The sequence below is a fragment of the Fukomys damarensis genome, unplaced genomic scaffold, assembly GCF_012274545.1.
Source record: "Fukomys damarensis isolate Sample0158 unplaced genomic scaffold, DMR_v1.0_HiC HiC_scaffold_2, whole genome shotgun sequence".
NCBI lineage: Eukaryota > Metazoa > Chordata > Mammalia > Rodentia > Bathyergidae > Fukomys > Fukomys damarensis.
In genome coordinates this window covers 43,999,634-44,017,996 of record NW_022900914.1, presented here as the reverse complement: position 1 = coordinate 44,017,996, position 18,363 = coordinate 43,999,634, and the positions used below count along the sequence as shown (strand labels likewise).

The following is an 18,363-nucleotide window of genomic DNA, read 5'->3' as shown; positions in this document are numbered from 1 at the left end:
AGCTTTTATTAAGCTAGGCAAAGCATTTTTTCAAATGTAGAACATTTCCAGTCTTTTCATCTATTTATTTTGATATATAGTTTTTTAAAAAATAAAAATGCTCTTTGTGGTAATATATAATTGATTTGGTATTGCTATTTTCAAACAGATTAGCCAATAAGTATTTTAAATATTTATTTTCACTTTTAATGAGGTAATGATGGTAGGTGCAGCTCCAAACAAATAAAAGTTATTGGCAACATCAGTTATTTTTACGACTGTGACAGTGTCCTGTGACGAAGAGGCAGAGAATTGCTGGATTATCCCAGCGTTGCCATCCTCTCGGAGCCACAGCATGGTAGGGAGCGCCATCCCTGGATTCCTAGGAGGAGGAAGAATGCTATTAAAGAGTGAAAGTTTTCTCAAGACGAATTTCAACTTTTATTTGTCAGGAATGAGAAAGTGGGTGCTGGGGGATCGCTAAGGGACTTTTCCGGAGGTAACTAGCACTCAGCGCAGCTGTTCCATGGTGGGGATACCCTAGGAATATTCTTGTTTGTCACTGTCCACCAGGTCCTTTCTCTCAGGAAGCTCACAGAAGGCAACACACAGGTGCTCACCAGGTGACTTTCACAGTTGTGCTAAGCATGACTCTGAGGGTAACCAGAACATCTTGCCTTGATGGAGGAACTCTGTCTCTCAATTGGCTTCTTAGCAAACACAGGCCAGAATAGTTCTTATCAGCCCTGACACTTTGCAGATCTTCAAATACCAAGTGACTGAGTGCAGATTTAGTAAATTCTCTGCTTGTACTACTGTTTCCTGGGGACCTCCACAACTCCTATCCACATTCTCAGTGTTAATAGGGACACACTGAAAAGCCCCAGCATAGCAATTCCTTGGCTGCTAATATATACCATCATCATTGCTGTTACTCTTATTACTGCTACTTAATATTTATGAGCACGTACTATTTTCTGAATACTGCATTCCTCCCCCGATACACACACATCAGAGAAGCACAGCTGCCCGAATGGCTCCTTGGAGTTACAGTCTGGCTGGGGCACTGGGGTGGGGATCTGATGAAATAGGGAAGTGCTTGACTGTGATCTGGAGAACCCAAACAGATGTATTCACCTTTTCCTGTTCTGTTCTCTTTGATTTGAAAAAGAACAAAAGATGTGTCCAGCCTGAAGCAAGGATTTTCAGTCTGGAGATAACTGTTTGAAAGGCCTCGTAGCTTAAAGTCTGCTATGGGCTTAGTGTTTGTGTCCTGCTCAAGTTCAGGCATTGAAATCCTAACCCTGAGGTGGTAGTATTAGGAGGTGGCGCCTTTTGGAGCTAATGAAGTCTTGAGCCTGGAGCCCTTATAAATGGGATTAGTGACCTTCTAAAAGAGACCCCAGAGAGCTAGCTCACCCCCTCTGCCATGTGAAGGCACAGAGAAAGAGCCAAGAAAGGAGTCATCTTCAGATACCAAATCTGCTGGTCACTTGATCTTGCACTTCCAGTCTAGAACTGTGGGAAATAAATTTCTGTTGGTTGGAAACTACCCAGACTATGGTATTTTTTTAAAAAAAATAGCATCGTTAATTGACTAAGACAAAGGCCAATGTGAAGTATTCCTCTTTCTCTTTTACTTGGAGAAATTTAGAGAACCACTTGATGAATGCTTCTAGTCTCTCTGTTTCATTTCAAGAAGGGGGAAAGAAGGAAAGGAGAGGCTTGACCATTTGCCATGGTACATGCCCTACTGAAAAATCAGCCTTTTTGCTTCGGTCCCTATGGGACATGGGGCTGGCATTGTTTACTTGCTATTTGAAAGCTACACAAAGCTCTGTGTGACCCAAAGCTTTTCCCTGTAGACTTTCTGTGTTGCCTACCACTCTCACTATTAGCAAGACTCCCCAGGGACATTTGGAAGCTGTGTTTCCTTGTGCATGTGGTATAATATGAGATCAGAGATAGCCTGAAAGAGGACCTTTAAATTCTTTTTCTTTCCCTCTCTCTTTTCTCTTTTTTCCTCATTCCACCCTAAAATTTCTTTCTTTTTTCTGTCCTCTCTCTCCAACTCAGTCTCTTGCTCCACCATAGTGTCCCTCATCTCCCTTTTTATTCCAGCTCCTGAATAACTCAGACTTCTTCTTTTATTATTTTTGGCTTTTAGGAGGGGTTTCTCTTTATGTTCTTTTCTCCTTTGGACACGTTCTTACGCTCATGTGCACACTCGGTCCCCAGTCAGCATGCCACCCATCTCAATGGTAGTAGACAGTGCTCACTAGCTGTCCTGAGTCTTATGCCAAGTCCCTCACCACCTGGCACCTAAATGCTTCCCATCTTAGTTCTAAGAAGAAGACTGCTTATCTCTCCCATATCCCAGTTCCTAACTACTTTCCTGATCTCTAGGTTATTAGCAGGTAACAAATGGTTATTCCTCAGACCTGTGGCTTTAAACTATATCCTAAAGAGTCTAAGAGGTCTCTCCAAGTGCCTGTGAGGCCACTGTAGAGCCAAAAGAAGAGCCAGGATGAGTGGGCCCCAGCCCACAATGCAATTATACCAGCATAGCCCTCATTATGTTTTTGTCTAATATTACCTTCTTATAAGCACCCCTTTGAAATCTCTCATTCCTTTAAAAATATTTGCAGAGCACTTCATATGACTAAATTAACTTCTGAAAATGAGCAGTTCAAAGAGTCCAATCTGTTACCTTCTAAAACCTAGAGACCAGGATAGAGTCAGGGGCTAAACTTTACTTCCTCCTTAATTTTTGTACCCAGCATGTCACTCCTTGGATTGTCCATGCCTTGAGTGAGAAAATGATCAAATGAGGTTTTATACAGGTGAAGGGGCTAGGTGCTGAGATACATCCCTTCATTTTGATCTTCAAAAAAAGCCATTGTGAAATGATTTTGAAAAGGTTTGTGAAAGCTGAGCATGGTGGCACACACTTATCATCCTAGTACTCTGGGAGGCTGAGGCAGGATCGAAAGTTTGAGCACAGCCAGTGCAATTTAGTGACTTGGTAGGCATTCATGCAACCCCTCAGGTTAAGAAGTAGGACATCACTTGTTCTTCAAAGTCTGCTGGCCACTGTATGCATCTACCTACCACTACCCTCCCTGGTACTCCCAAATTAACCATTTTTCTAAGGCTTACAGGAATTAATTCCTGGCTTTTCACCTTAGAAGTCATCCCTAAACTTTACAGTGCAGCCTGGCCTATTTTTGAACTTTACATTAATGGGGTTATAAAATATGTCTCTTTTTTCTAAGCGTCATCATTTTCTTTTCTTCCTCACCACTTGTCAAAAAACACATTCTGTGTAAGTCTCAGGAAGAGTTGTGGTAACGTTTTTATTCTATAAGACAGAATAACAACGATTCTTAACAAATGTCCCTGGCTTTGAGGCAATTATAGTGGGTGGGAATGGAGCAAAGGAATTAGTGTTTCTGTGTCTCCAGAATTAGTGTTTATAGAAGAATGTTCATGGGAAGGACTTTCTATTTTAACTTCACAGATGCTTACAATTCCTGAGTAGCAGGTATATGTCAAACAGAAGTGTCTGCAGCTCCTTAATCTTTTTTTTTTTTTTAACTTCTAAAATCTCCTTAGTAGGGACACAAAGGGACATATATTATTCTAGGGTTGCCCAGAGAGACAGGGGCAACTGGGAATGCGAGCATCCCTCCTGACATGGGTCTGGCCTTCTGCCCCCTTGGCCCCCACTTCTTTCTGATGGTGAAGTTGAGAGATGGTGATGGATGGTTAGTCACAAATAGTTTTCAATTTGCCAAAGTGCACCCAGCTCTTTCTGAACCTCTTTGAAATGCTTTTAGAGCAACACGGAGAATGGAATTCAACAACAATTCTCCACAGCTGCAGTCAGAGTACAGCGACCCCCCCCAGAGCAGCTGGGGGCAGTTGTTTTTAAGTTTTGTGCTTGCTGTTCCCTTAAAACACCCTTGAGAAGGTTCTCGAAGGTCCTATCCCACCCATATTACCAGATATTACATCTGTGTCAGAACTTGAATTACATGCTTTTGTCCAAATTTTGACAAATTTTTGTCTCTACTTCTTGTCAGACACATGTTCTCTCAGGGAAGCACCCTTACTGTGTCTTTCACCCTCACCCCAAAAGGTCCATGTATGGGAGCACCTGTCCCGTGGCTGCTCTGTTTAGTAAAAGAAACCCTGATGGAGTAGCCAGGACCCATGGATTCTGGCCTTAGATAAGCTTTAATGTGATTGGTGACATTATCTCCACATCTCTCTTTTCTGGCCTTTGTTTCCACATCTCTTAAATAAGAACAGTGGATAGAAGACTTTAGAAAGCCTCTGCTACAGGGAGTTACCAATGATGTTTCAAGGTTTGGAGCTGGTCACAGTGGAAGACAGAGATGCTTCCTTTTTGGTAAATCTGTTTTTACCTAATGACAACTATCGAGGCAATATTGAGGTGAGCTTTGATAGGCATAGTTTTCACAGTTTGATCTGCTCCCTCAAGTATTTCTATTTTGTAAAAGGTGATACTTGTCAATAATATTTGTAACCTTTTCCTGTGAAATATTTTATAACCAATAGCGTATGTGGTTAATTTAGATGTTTTTATTTGAAATCCAGATATGTTGCTCAGAGTCCCTGTCCAGAGATAAACTGCAGATACCCATTCCTAGTGTTATAGTGGGGATCTATTGCCCTTTTGCCCCTTCTCTCTCTCTCTTTCTTTGAAGGCTTGGGTTATTGTTAAGAATGCAATGTAGATCAGCTTGATTTTCAGTCATCCTAATTCATTAGGCCTGTAGATCTTTTCCCAGTGTCCTGGAGTCCCCAGGATCACTTACTTCCATTTCTTTTCTGCTGAAGACTTTTATGAAGGGAGAGTTTCCTCTCTGAATCTAAGTCTGGTCCATAAAGCAGAGCTTCTCCCGCATATACAGCTACTAAAGAGTCCTTTGCCCAGAGACCTGGATTAAAAAGAATGAAGCAAAGGAGGAGTCGTACTTGTGTTAGCTGGTTGTAAATGAATCCTGAGACATGCCCAGCACTGTTGAGGCTAAAGACTTTCTCTCACCCCTGAGATCCACAGAATTAGTTTGCTTGAAATATAAACATTCAAGTTTTTGGAAGAATAAAAGGGAAGCTGTCATGTGTGTTGGAATATGATCTAGGTTGAACAGTGATTCTCAATCTTGAATCGCTTGGAGAGCTTTTAGAAAGCATTAATGCTAGATCAGAGCAAATGAATTAGAATCTCTGGGATGAAACCCATGCACAGGTCTTGTTATGGTTTAGATTTAGAAAGTCTCTCCAAAGTCTCACGTGTTCAGACGTGGTGTTCAGAGGAAGGTGATTGGATCGGAGGGGTGCTAAACTCATCAGCGATTAATCCACTGATAAAACCATAGCTGAATGTGCTGTTTGGAAGTGAGTTTGGTTAAAAAAAAAAAGGTGGCAGAGGCACGTCACTGGGAGCATGACTTGGGCATATCTCCCACCCCAGGTCCTCCCTTTTCTGTTTCCTGGACATCACGATGTGAGCAGCTTTCTTCTACCCAGGCCCTTCCACCATGCTGTTTCTGTCTTGGAGCCTACTGACTGTGGACTGAAACTGTGAGCCAAAATAAACCTTAAATTTTAGATGTAGGGTATTGTGTCTTAATAATGGGAAAGTGACTAAGATAATGCTGCTGAAAGCTCTTCCAGGTGTTTTTGAGTCAAGATTAAGGATGAGAACTCTTGGTCCAAGAAAAATGAGACATAGTTATCTAATGTGAGCAAATGGTAAGATATTGCAATTGTCCCTATTTTGATTTATATTTTTGAGGCCTCTTTTCGGTAGATAAGGAAACCAGGTGGGCCTGGTCTGCATCATTACTGAGAGTGCCAGGTTACCTTAAACCCACAAGTCAAATAATTGTTTAATAAAAGACCAGAAAAGATGCCAAAGTCTTAGGTCAGCAGCAGTGTTAGAAAGTTCTGGTTTCTAAGAATTATCCTGCTGATTTCTCTTGGGAAGGTGTTGAGGTGGAAATGACCACAGGAATTAGAATAGGGATTCACTAAGGCTGAAGAGGCTGCATACAGGGGCCAAATCCAAGCAACTTTAGTGTTTTGTTTGATGAATTCTTAAAGGAAGAACATATCCTAGCTGTGCAGGAAGGTAACTCCTACAGGTCCATCTCGTACAGTTAGTGTTGGCCCAGGTATTGCACAGGTAAGTGTGCCTGATTCTCCATTTGAGGAATTCCATGATAAATATAAAAAGTATATGTGATATTTATACTTTATAAATATCAGGTTTATACAGAGAAAATGACTCATGTATGTTGGTAGTTGATAATCTCTTGCCAGTTTTCATATTCTTGGTGACATTCAAGGCTTACAACCCCTGAAGAGGGGTCAGGAAACAGTGGGAGACAGCATGGAAAATTTCATCAATTGGTAATCTAGTGGCCCTTTTTATGTGACCTCAGTAGGAAGGCCAAATATTGTGGCTTCCATTTTGGGCATAAGAGAAGAGTTTTGAGGGTGACCCTCTCAGATTAGATTAAGGTCTTTTGAGATCTCAAGCATGAAAAGATCTTAATATTGCCTTTCTCAAGTAATTCAGTATAAAAATAATACTAAGCAAAGCTATACTATAAAGAGCAGAGTTATCTGATTACTTTGGTGGTTTTCCCCTGTTTTTCATTTTTTAAATGCCAATTCTCTAAAAAAATAAAAAAAATATTTTCTTGGAGACTTTGGCATTGCTTGTGATTTTAAGCATCTGCCCAAAGGCCAGTTGGGCTCTGGGAGCCACTGGCATCTATTCATGGATCTGTTCTATCAATTAAACTAGCATAAGGTCATCTTTTCTCTGATAGTATCCCAGCCCTGGACAGGGAATGAGTTTTATTGGCTCTAAAGTCCGTCTCCTTCCATTTTCTTAATGATGGGGAAGGAGAGCAAATGGGCAGCCATTGCTTTCCTATCCTCCCCTCCTTAACTTGGGGTATTAGTGTGATCTCCCAAAAAGAGTAGTGGCTTGGAGAGAGCAGACCTGGATTTCAATCCCAGCTCTGTCCCTTCTGTTTGGGAGCACTCTTCAACTCTCTTCATTGGTTGAAAGTTGTTACTGCAGACCTCATGAAACGAGAGTAAGCTGCCTGGTCCTTTGGGCTGCTGTTAACATTCTTGGTGCCGGTGGAGTGCCTGGTATGTAGTGAAGGTTCAATAATTATCAAGCACATCTCCTCTCTATTCTCACCTTAGATTTTAGAATCTTAATTCTCATTGAGAAGGTAGATAATAAGGTGTAAAGTTCTTGATCACTTCTTAATGAGTTAGTACAGTGGGTGGAAGCTTGCATCTCCAAGGGAGCTGGAGTGTCCAAGGGAATGATCATAGTGGGTGATTCTTCTGCAAATTTTGTTGGAGGTCAGGAATTTGAACTTTTGGCACTGAACCCGAGATTGTGCTACAAAGCATATTATATCTATGGTAGGAGAAATTCAAATAACTATTTACCAGTTGATTTACTCTAGACTCTTGAACAGTAATGCTGAATAGGAGTTGTCTAGCAAAAGCCATGATAAAAGTATGGCCTGAGGTGGTAAAAAATATACACTGTTGACATGTATTTTATTTTTATCAGGTTAAGAGAGTGAGAGGTGATTTTTGGATCCTGTCTTCTTTCTCTCAACTTCACCCTCACTGAGGGGTGGGGAGAGCAGTAAACAGGGATGGAAAGGGGGTGATTGGGAAGGGAGGATCTGGAAAGGAACTCTGTTGGAACTCAGCTGCTATGCTGCTACATTTGATTTTGTGGACTGGAGTCTTTGGGGTGACATGCTCTGAGGAATGAGGAGAAAGAACTCGAACACCTCAAGCACAGCGGCAGTGCTGGCTCTCCACCAAAGCTTTTCAGAACAGTCTTGAAGTCTTCAATATGGGCCATGTCACAGCTTCTCTTGTTTTCTTTCCCTGGAATCCTGCAAAAGTGCTATTTTTTCAAGGATGTTGCGGAGCTCCAGGTTTCAGGGCACATTTCGAGGTCAAGAACTGGTAGTACTTCAGACAAAAAGAGAAGGGTGATTTGGTGTTGGTGTTTAAGAATTTGACGTTTACTTAGCAGTTAGGATGATTCAGCTGTTCTCTCTGTTCCCAACAGGCTCTCACATAGCTCAGGGCACTGTGTGTTGGTTTCCTTAGAAAGTGCTGACAGCTTCTGGTCAGGCCTTATTGTTTTTGTTGGCTGGACTTTTGGCTTGTCTGTTACTTTATCTGTGACCTGTGGGTGAGTGACCAGCCACTGAAAGCATGTGATACTGAAAGGAGATAACCCAGGAAATATGGATTCAAAAGTCAGTGCCTTAGTATTAAGGAAGACTAAGTTGCAGGGAAAAGAAATTCAAGATATCAGATAAAAGAAATGAGATACACGTAGGTGCCATTCTGCGGAGATATTAGTTATCACCCAAACTGTGGGGGGAATTGAGATACTTCTTATGGTAAACACATAAGAATTCACAGACTTCTCTTCACAGAACACTGGGTTACTGGTAGAGGATGACATATTTTCAAGGTGTATATGTCTCACAAATTTTGCTACTCCTAAAATGGCCAATTTTGTTGCTTGAATAAAATCACTGATGTGTGCTGAGATGTCTGTACTTCACAAGATGAGTAGAACATTGTCCAAGTGACTGGCTTCAGCATTTCAAAATGAGCTTGAACTCAAAGTCCTTCTCAACATTACTGACCTTGATCTTCTGGTTTTCATAAAAAATTATAAGGTTGCAGTGAGCATTTCTGAGCCTCCTGTATTTCATATAGTTTTTTCTTAGCCATGTGCTAGCAATTTTGTTTGTAGTTGGTTCTTAAATAGAACTGGAAGTTGTGCCCAGTCCATCAAGTATTGATAAATTAGCCAATGTCTCTCTTGCTTCCTTGCCCCCTTTTATTCTCTTAAAACTCCAGAATCAGGACCTTTGAAAATGCCCCCATCTGGTTTCTAAAGTCTCTGAAATGATCCACATTCTTTGTTGTTTCCATTTGCCAGACTGCACAGGAGCAAACTCCCCCTTTTTTTTTCTTTGGAAAATGTTACAACATAAGTGTCTGGTTCTTCTGAACACTCTCAGTTCTTCTGAACACTCTCATTCCCACCACAGAATAATTATTAGCTTGTGGAGTCTGCTCTTTCTTTCACTTTAGTTTAAAATACTGGGATCCCCACCTGCATAAATGAAGTCAGGAAAGACACAAATGATGCTAAGATGTTTCTATTGTCTTCTTTCCTGGGTGAATTCTCCTCAAAGATACCAGTGCTCAATTATTGGCTACCACTCCATGGCATTTAATTATTCTTGATGTTTAATCCATCATAGTGTAAAAGAAAAGAAGAAAAACAAAAACAAACAAACAAAAAAAATCCACAAAGAAACACAGCCTGTCTCCTCCTCCTCTTCTGAGAGAAACAATATAACAATTAAGATGGTAACTACAGTTGTAAGAATAGTGAGAAACCACATAAAGACTAGCATCATATTACTCTTTGAACATTAGCAGGAAACAAGTTCTGAGGCTATCTCCTACTTCATTTTTTCCTCTGTTCCAAGACTCATGAGTCACCAGACTGTATAAATGAATAATAGTTTAATTTAAATAAGCCTCTATTGTTTGGGGGGTCATTTATCACCTCACCTTGCAGCTCTCAATCACAGATGAGTCATGTGGAACCACACGACATTCTTCATGTCACTGGAGCTGGAAATCTCAAATTGTGTGTTTGAATTTGGTGACCACAGTCAATATTGTTCCAAGATAGTAAGTAGGTGGGGATAGGGATTGGCTGGAGCGAAGTGGGGAAATGGAGAACTGCTGTAGGGGTTTTGAACTTTTGCACTCAGATTTCAACGTGTAAAAAAGCTGACTTTGGGTTGGAATGATAGACTGTTGACAATGATGTATGTGATAGAGAGAAAACAGGGAGAGAAGTGGGGTGGGAGAAAGAGAAGGAAATGATTTGAAAGCATAACTTTCCAATAAGAACAATCCAAAGGAAAGGGAAAAGGGGCATTTTTAAAAGGCTCACTATGGAAATTGGATTCATACTGGTAGGATTAACAGTTGAAGGCAAATGGAACTCAGGCAAAGCTTCTCAGCCAGCACGTTCACATGATAAATTGCATTAAAGCACTGAAAGAAACAACAGCTGCAGTTAATGAAAAGCCAAATTTATCTAAATTTCTTCAGTTGATCAGTCAAAATCATCAGTATGGGTTTTACTCTGTAGTGATTTTTTTTGGAGTGGGGAGGGGAAGACAAAAAGAGAAGAGATATTTTTATTTCTAAAAGTATGCTTTTGGAAAGGGTAGTAACCCTAGAGCTAACCTGTGAGTACTCATAGAGGATGTTTTCTTAACAGCAAGGTCCTCAATACTCTACATTTGTTCTTTTTAACATGGTTGGTTCCTTTATGCAGTGAACATACAGACACGGGATGAAGACAAAAAATCCAGGAGGACTGTGATCCTTACTCAAAGCTGAAATGCTTTCCAAAATATAGTTCTGGCCAGAGCTGTTCTGTTATCACAACACCCAAAACACAGACAACTGGTTTTGCCTGTGGCTATTTTACATAGGAGGAGACCGAGAGGTGGGGTGTGGGGAGCAGGAATTTGTCCAAGGTTGGCTCCTAAGCTCTTCTAAAAGCTGGGGACAGGGAAAGTTTTCTGCATTCCTTGCCAAATGCTTTACAAGAAAAGAGAACAAATTTCCCTGTACCTCACATCCCTACCTGGTGAAAGCAGGAAAATCCCGCGGCAGAAACCACTCAAGAGAAGCTGCCATCAAAGGCTGCTTGAAGCTACTTTCCTCCAGCGCAGAGCTCTGCGCAGAGCCCGCGTGCGGTGAGGAATTCCATTAGAACTCACGCGCCATATGTTTGTTCGCTGGTGTTCAATGGAACCTGAGGGAGGCCGTAATGGATCTCCGTCATGGAGCCTTGTGGAAGGCTTCCAGAGATTTAATAGTCTACCTCGCGGCGATGAATAGAGGGGCTCTCATACTCCTTGCATATTCAGGGGGCCTTGGTTCCCTCAATGTGCGCCCTCTCCTTCCATACTCTTCTGGAAACGTCTGTACATCTGGCACTCCTGGAGTCATTTCAAAAATGGGGAGAGAGAAGGGCGGAGGGGAGGGGAAGGGGGAGAAGGAGAGGGAGAGGGAGAGAGAGAGGCGGGGGTGAGTGGGGTAGGCGCATTCCTCTGATCCTGCCTCCTAGAAGATCTGTAGGACGAGATGCGAGCTGCAGACTTTAGTAGGAGGTAGGCTGCAAGAGTGAAGAGGGTGGATGTCTGATGACTTGGATTTCCTTCCTTTCAGCGTTGTGGTCTGATAGTTTCACCACTGCCATGGCTCTGACGGGCATCACTGGGCCTGGAACTCACTGTACTCTGGCTGTGTGTGTAGCCTGCCCCCGAAAGGCCAGTGGCCGCTGGTACCTCTGGACCAGGAAGCTGCCAAGCGGCCCTGAAGTTTTATTTCTTTTAGTTTATTTTCTCACTGATGTGCTTTAGTTTATATGGTGTGGAAGAAGCCTGCGAGGCAGGTAGTCATTGCTGGGGACCACAGAAATAGAACAACAAGTGGAACTTTTTTGCTATCTCTGCACAGGACCAAAGCACATGGAAAGGAGGCGCTCAAGGAGAGCGAACCCACTGACGATTTCCCCTTCTAATCCCTTTTGAGATTTTCACTGTCATTTGCTGTACTAAAAATTCAAGAGGATGTGAGGATGTGTCTGGATGGGATGTGGTCTTTTGAAAATAAAAACTCAAATTCTGCTATTCTGGACCCCTCTCGTTTTCTATCTGTAAAGTGGGAATTAATATATTTACTTCCAGATTGTTGGGATAATTTAATAGGAGAGAATGAAATGAAAGGCCTCAAAGCACAGTATCACCCTGCAATCCCCAATCTTCTTCGTCTTCGTCTTCCTCTTCCTTTTCTTCTCCTCCTCCTTCTGTTATTATTAGTATTATTATTAGTAGTAGTACTACCAGGAATTGAACTCAGGACCTTGAAACTTGCAAGGCAGGCATGATGCCACTGAGCTAAAATTCCTGGACCTGAATTGAATATTTGCAGTTTGGCTGTTGGCCTTAGTTTCCTCAATACTTCCTTAAATTGTGAAAAAATCAATTCTGATTTACACACAGTTCCACTCACCATTTTAAGTATACAGCTCAGTTTTGACAAAGATATGCAGCCACTGTATCATTGTACTCAAGATGTAGAAAATTCCTGTCACTCCAAAATTGACTTCATGTCACTTTATCTTTAACCATCTCCTCCTACTTCCAGTTCACACAAATTTCCGATGGGCTTTCTTATTATATCTTTTTAGTTTTGCCTTTTCTTATATTTCAGGTATTTAGAAACCTGCAGTTATTGAGTTGTTTCTACCTTCTTTCACTTTGCAAAGTACCTTTAAGATTAATTCATGTTATTATATGTAATATTATTTTCCCCTTTATATTGCTGAATAGTATTCCAATGTGTGGGTATACCATAATATACTTATTTATTCACTAGTTGATAGGCATTTGGATTATTGACTATTATGAATAAAAGGAATATTTGCATACAAAAATGCTGTTTTCCATTCTCTTGCATTCATAACCTCTGAGTGGAATTTCTGCGTGGAGTGGTATGTGCCAGAGTCTTTTCCAAATGTCTGTATTATTTTGTATTTCCACCAGTGCATGACAGTGCCAGTTTCTTCACATTCTTATCAACAGTAGGTATTGTCAATCTTTTTAATTCTAGGGGGAATACAGTGGTATTCTTTGGGGTATTTTATTACATTTCACAAATGACTGATGACATCATTAAGCATCTTTTTATGTGTTCATTTTCAGATTTATACATCTGTTACATGTATTTTATTTGTTCTAATCATTTAGTTATTAAAATGAAGTTGTAGTTTTATTGAATTGTGTTTTTAAATATGGTCTAGACTACAGACAAGGTTTTCATCAGATATATATTTTGCAAATATTTTTTCCCATTTGTGGCTTTTCATTTCTAAATAGTCTATTTTGAAGATCAAAAGACTTTAATTTGATGAAGTCCAATTTATCATGTTTTCCTTTTTATGCTTTGCATTTTATGTGTCCCGTTTTAAAAAAACTTGTGTAATTCAAAGTCACAGTACTTTGTCTTATTGTGTTTGAGGACATTTTATAAGTTTAGCTCTTGTGTTTAGATCTATGAATTTTTTTCAGTTAATTTTGTGCATTGCGAAAGCAAGTGTCTGGTTTTGCTATTTTTCTAAATGAATACCCAATTGTTTCAGTACCATTTGTTGAAAAAAGTATATTTTCCTCATTGAATAAACTTGACATCTCTGAATAGCCCCATTTTTGGACTCTTTGTTCTATTGATCTATCCTTACATAATCACCATATTGATTTAATTATCACAACTTTACAGTAAGTCTTGAACTAGATACTGAAAACTGACTTTGTTCTTTTTCAAATTTATTTTAGCAATTCCAGGTAATTTGCGCTTCCTTGTACATTTTGGGATCAGCTCAAATTTCCTAGAAAAAGACTGCTTGGATCTTGATTAGTATTTTATTAGATCTTTAGATCATTATGGGAAAGATAATATAATAACAGTGTTGAGGGTTTTTTCATTATGAAGATGTATTGTCTGTTTAGATATTCTTTCAGCAATACTTTGTAATTTTCAGCATGAGGGGATTACACATTATGGACAAAATTCTAGGTACTGTATTTGTGTTTTTGGATACTATTGTAATATATTTAAATTATAGTCTCATTTGTTTGTTGTTAGTATGCATAAATGCAGTTGCTTTGCATACATTAATCCTGTGTCTTGTGTCCTTACTTTTTACAAACTTTTTAGTTTTGTGGCTGTTTGTATATTTCATAAGATTTTCTGCATAGATGGTTGGACGATCTGTAAATAAAAAAATTTACAGCTTCATCTTCATTCTGTGTAACTCCTTATTTCTTGTTATTCTCCTATTTTAACTGGTTAAATACTGAATATAATGCAGAGTAGTAGAAGAGCAGAGATGCTCTGCTCCTTGTTTCTTATTTGGGGGAAAACAATCAGCATTGTTTCCACATAAAACTATACAATACCATGTTCTTATTATTCAAACATTTTACTATATTATAAAGAAATTGAAAGTCAAGCTGGGCCTAGTGTAAGTGTAGGCCTGTAATCCCAGCACTTTAGAGGCTGAGGCAGAAAGATGAACTCTATAAGAAAGTCCCGTCTCAAGCCTCCTCAACACCTCTAAAAAACCCATAACAATTAGGTGAAAATCTTTTGTAGTTTTACTATTCCCATTCCTCTTCATCCTTTTGTATAGATCTAAATTTCCCTATCATTAATTTACTCATTTAAAATTATAGTAAAAATAGTTTATTTTCTCTATAGAAATCTTTCATTCATTTGTTCAATTTATTCTTAGATAATGCTTTGTGTTACTTTTAAAACTTATTTTTTTGGTAATTATTGCTGATAATATAAGCATGCAATACCATAATAATATAACAATACAAATTTTATATTAAACTTGTATCAAATATTCTTGGTGTCCTCCCTTCTAATTATATATCTGAACAAAATTTCTTCCTCCCATGTTTATGCTTTTTATTTCTAAAGCCAGAAGTATATTGTGAGATAAAATTGGTGATAGTGAATACTTTTGTCTTATTTGTAATTTCAAAGAAAATACTTTCAACATTTTACTCTGCAATATATCATTTAACAGATTGTATATATTTATATATTTTATATACATATATTTATATTTTAAATTATTTTTAAAAATTGGTTGAGAATGCTCCTCTTCTATTTTATTATAAATGATTAAATTTTTTTAAACTTTATTAAATGCATTTTATGTATTTCTTGTGATAATCAAATGACTTCTCTTTTAATCTCTTAATGTTGTGAATTATGTTAACTAATTTTTCTGATAAACCAAATTTTTATTTTAGGATTATTTCCAACTTAACCATAATGCAGTATTTTAAAAATATATTGCTTTATTTTGTTTTGCATTATTTACTTTTGTGATTCCTGTAGCATTCTTTCTTTCAATGCTACTTGCAGATTTAGGTATAAAAGTTATGCTAGAGATTTGTCCCTTGCTCAGGATATTGGAAAAAACATAGAACATGTAAAAGGGTGAAGGGGAATCCAATGCACCTCCAAAAGACAAAGCAGTCATCCAATTCAAAATCAAACAATATAAATGTTGGTTTTAAATGACAAGAACTTTAAACAAAGTATAAATATTTTAAAGTATTTAATAGAAAAGATAGATAACATGCAAGATCAGATGGATAATTTCAGCAGTTATGAAGACTACAAAAAATCAAATGGAAATACTAGAAATAGAACTACAGTAACAAAGGTAAAGGTGCTTTTTCAGCTCATCAGTATATATGACGCAGGTGAGGAAAGAGTCAACGAATTTCCAGATGAAGAAAGAATCCATGAATTTAAAGCTGAGTCTGTAGAAATCAACCATACTAAATTGGAAAGGGAAAAATAGAGTGAAAACAAAACAAACAAATAAAAAAGCAAACAGAACAGACAATACAAGAGTTCTGTGATATCAATCATTCTAACATACGAATGGTGTTTGGAAGCCTTAGCATCGGAATGTTAGAGGTGGGGAGGAAGGGAAGGAAGAGGGGAAGAGAGAAGAGGGGAGGGGAGGTGTGGGAAGAAAGAATAATGTTTGAAGAAACTAAGGATTATCCTAGCGTTGTAGATTCAATTAGGGAGTATTATGAACTACATAGTGTTCCACAAGATCCATGTGTTGAATCCCTAACCCTCAGAACCTCAGAACATCACTGTATTTGGAGATAGGGCTTTAAGGTAGTAACTAAGTTAAAATAAAGCTGTTAGAGTAGCCTAACTCTAGGTTGGCTTTGGTTGTTACAAAAGAGGTGCCTAAAACATTCAAAGAGAAAGAGACACAGAGATGCGCACATGGGCAGAAAGAAAACCTCATGAAGCGGCCACCAGAAGGCTGTTCGCTATCTATAGGCCTAGGAGAGAGTCCCTGGGAGAAGTTAGTCCAGTTGGCACATTGGTTCTGGACTTCTAGCCTCTAGAACTGTGTGGAAAAAAAAAAGTAAACTTCTGTTGTTTAAGACACTTGATCTATAATATTTTGTTACAGCAGCTCCATCAAACTAATACAGGGTCCTATGTTTTTACTGAAAAATTTTCTTGGGTCCAAATTCCTTTTGCTCTCAAAAGTGAAGTGCTACCATCTTGATTACCTTTATCACATGAATGAGCTCTGCAAACCTCATTTTATAGCTGGCTGGCACTTCTTTTTTTTTTTAATTGAGTTTATTGGTACAATCTAGGTATATAATACAGTTACATTCATCATTGGGATTCTGTACCTTTACATAAGTAGGTCTTGATTCTCATTTTTCCCCTTGTCCCTGCCCTCCCTTCACCCCCTCCTCCCCTCCCCATTTACAAACACTTTATTTCCATTTTTTCATTTCTCATATTTTTTTCCTCTCCCTTATTACCTTTTCCCCACCCTTCCCACTTTCCCTATACCTTTAGCCCTTTACTTCCTATTTCACATTATTAATTATTTCATTAGGATCCTGTGTACTATTATAGTTTTTCACACCAAAGAAACTATTTGGTATTTCAGTTAAAGAAATCTCTGTATGAATATTAAAAATAGGGAATCCTAAAATAATACTAAAAAGGAAAGTAAAAGAGTAAAGGCAATGATGTAACATTAAAATAATCCTTAATTCTGGGGATGAAAATGGTCCCCGAACATATTTAAATTGCTTCTTGATCTTATAGTCTTATCTTATTCTTTTTTTCATTATTTAGAGAATACTTTACTAGTTTCTGTAATCAAACCCATGTAGATATGACCTTACATATTCAATACAGTGCATTACCCCTGTACACATGGAAAAAAAATAAATTAACATTTCTAGACCAATATGGCTGTCCATTTCTGTACAATGCCAACTCAACACAGTAAATTGGGATGACTTTTTCCCAAGTTGGCAGCACCATTAAAGTTTACAAAATTCAATTTATATTTATATAAAAAGACTAATAGTACGTTAGGCATCGATAGCAGCAAGAGCTTTTCCAGGTTCTGCAGTCATCTGAACAAAATTATAGACATTCAGCACATTCCATTAAAAACAAATCAAAACCAAACAAAAAAAAACAAAGAAAAGAGTAATATCCAAAAAACAGCAAAGTTCTGTTGCTGTTGTGGTACCTGGGACCATTTTTTTATTAGCATCTTAATCATCATCTGTAAAGAGAACATTCTAGAGTAATATCATTAAATGTAGCTCTGATAAAGCACGGTGTCTACTACATATCATAAAGCAGGTACAAGATAATTTACATTCATAGAGGTATGATACAGTACCATCCTACATCAATAATACTAGATTCAGTTTTGGTTTGAAATTTACTTTGTCTGCAAATAAGATTGCTACCCGTTTTTTTCTGGGCTCCTGTCACATGGAGAATTGTTTTCTATCTTTTCACTTTCAGTCTATGGGCTTCTTTTTGCACTAGGTGTGTTTCTTGTATACAACATATTGTTGGATTTTGCTTCTTATTCCATTTTGCCAGTCTATTTCTCTTGATTGGTGAGTTGAGGCCGTTGACATTGCTGGTTATAACTGATATGTACTGACTTATTATTGACATGTTATTGGCCTTTTGCTGACTCTTTTTACTTTTTCACCTTCTCCTTTTAATTTCTTGCCTTGCCTATTTGATTTGCTCTGTTGGGCCTCATGGTGTTGTTGCCTTCATTGTCTTTTTCTAGGATCTTGTTTAGAATTCTTGTAGTGCTGGTTTGGTATTCATGTAGTTTCTCAGGTGTTCTTTGTCCTGGAAATGTCTTATTTCCCCCTCCATTTTGAAAGAGAGTTTTGCTGGATACATCACTCTAGGTTGGAGGTTGTTCTCTTTTAGTACTTGAAATATCTCATTCCAGGCTCTCCTTGCCCCAAGGGTTTGGGTTGAAAAGTCTGCTGTGATTCTGATGGGCTTTCTCCTTTGTATGTGGTTTGTTTCTTTTCTCTTACTGCTTGTAGTATTTTGTTCTTCTGTTGGGTTTCTGGGATCTTGATTATTATATGTCTAGGTGTAGATTTTTTTTTTTTGTTTGTAGCTAGTTGGGGTCCCATATGCCTCAGTTATCTGAATGTCAAATTCTTCCCCTCTGTTTGGGAAGTTTTCTGTCATTAATTCTGTGAACAGTTTTTTAAGTCATTTGTATTTTCTCCTGCTGCTTCATGGATTCCTATCAGTCTTATG

At 38.5% G+C, this 18,363-nt stretch overlaps 1 long non-coding RNA gene across 2 annotated transcripts; it reads right to left on the bottom strand.

Annotated features, from left to right (window-relative positions):
• Positions 1-211: 211 nt before the first annotated feature.
• Positions 212-10,891, bottom strand: LOC104852168. Of its 2 annotated transcripts, XR_777431.2 has the most exons (4): positions 10,766-10,891; positions 9,670-10,164; positions 4,824-4,946; positions 212-361 (listed from the first exon to the last, which is right to left on the bottom strand). It is a non-coding gene; the product is annotated as an uncharacterized LOC104852168 (long non-coding RNA). The 2 variants fall into 2 exon arrangements; XR_777432.2 differs by lacking the exon at positions 9,670-10,164.
• Between the last annotated feature and the right edge of the window lie 7,472 nt (positions 10,892-18,363).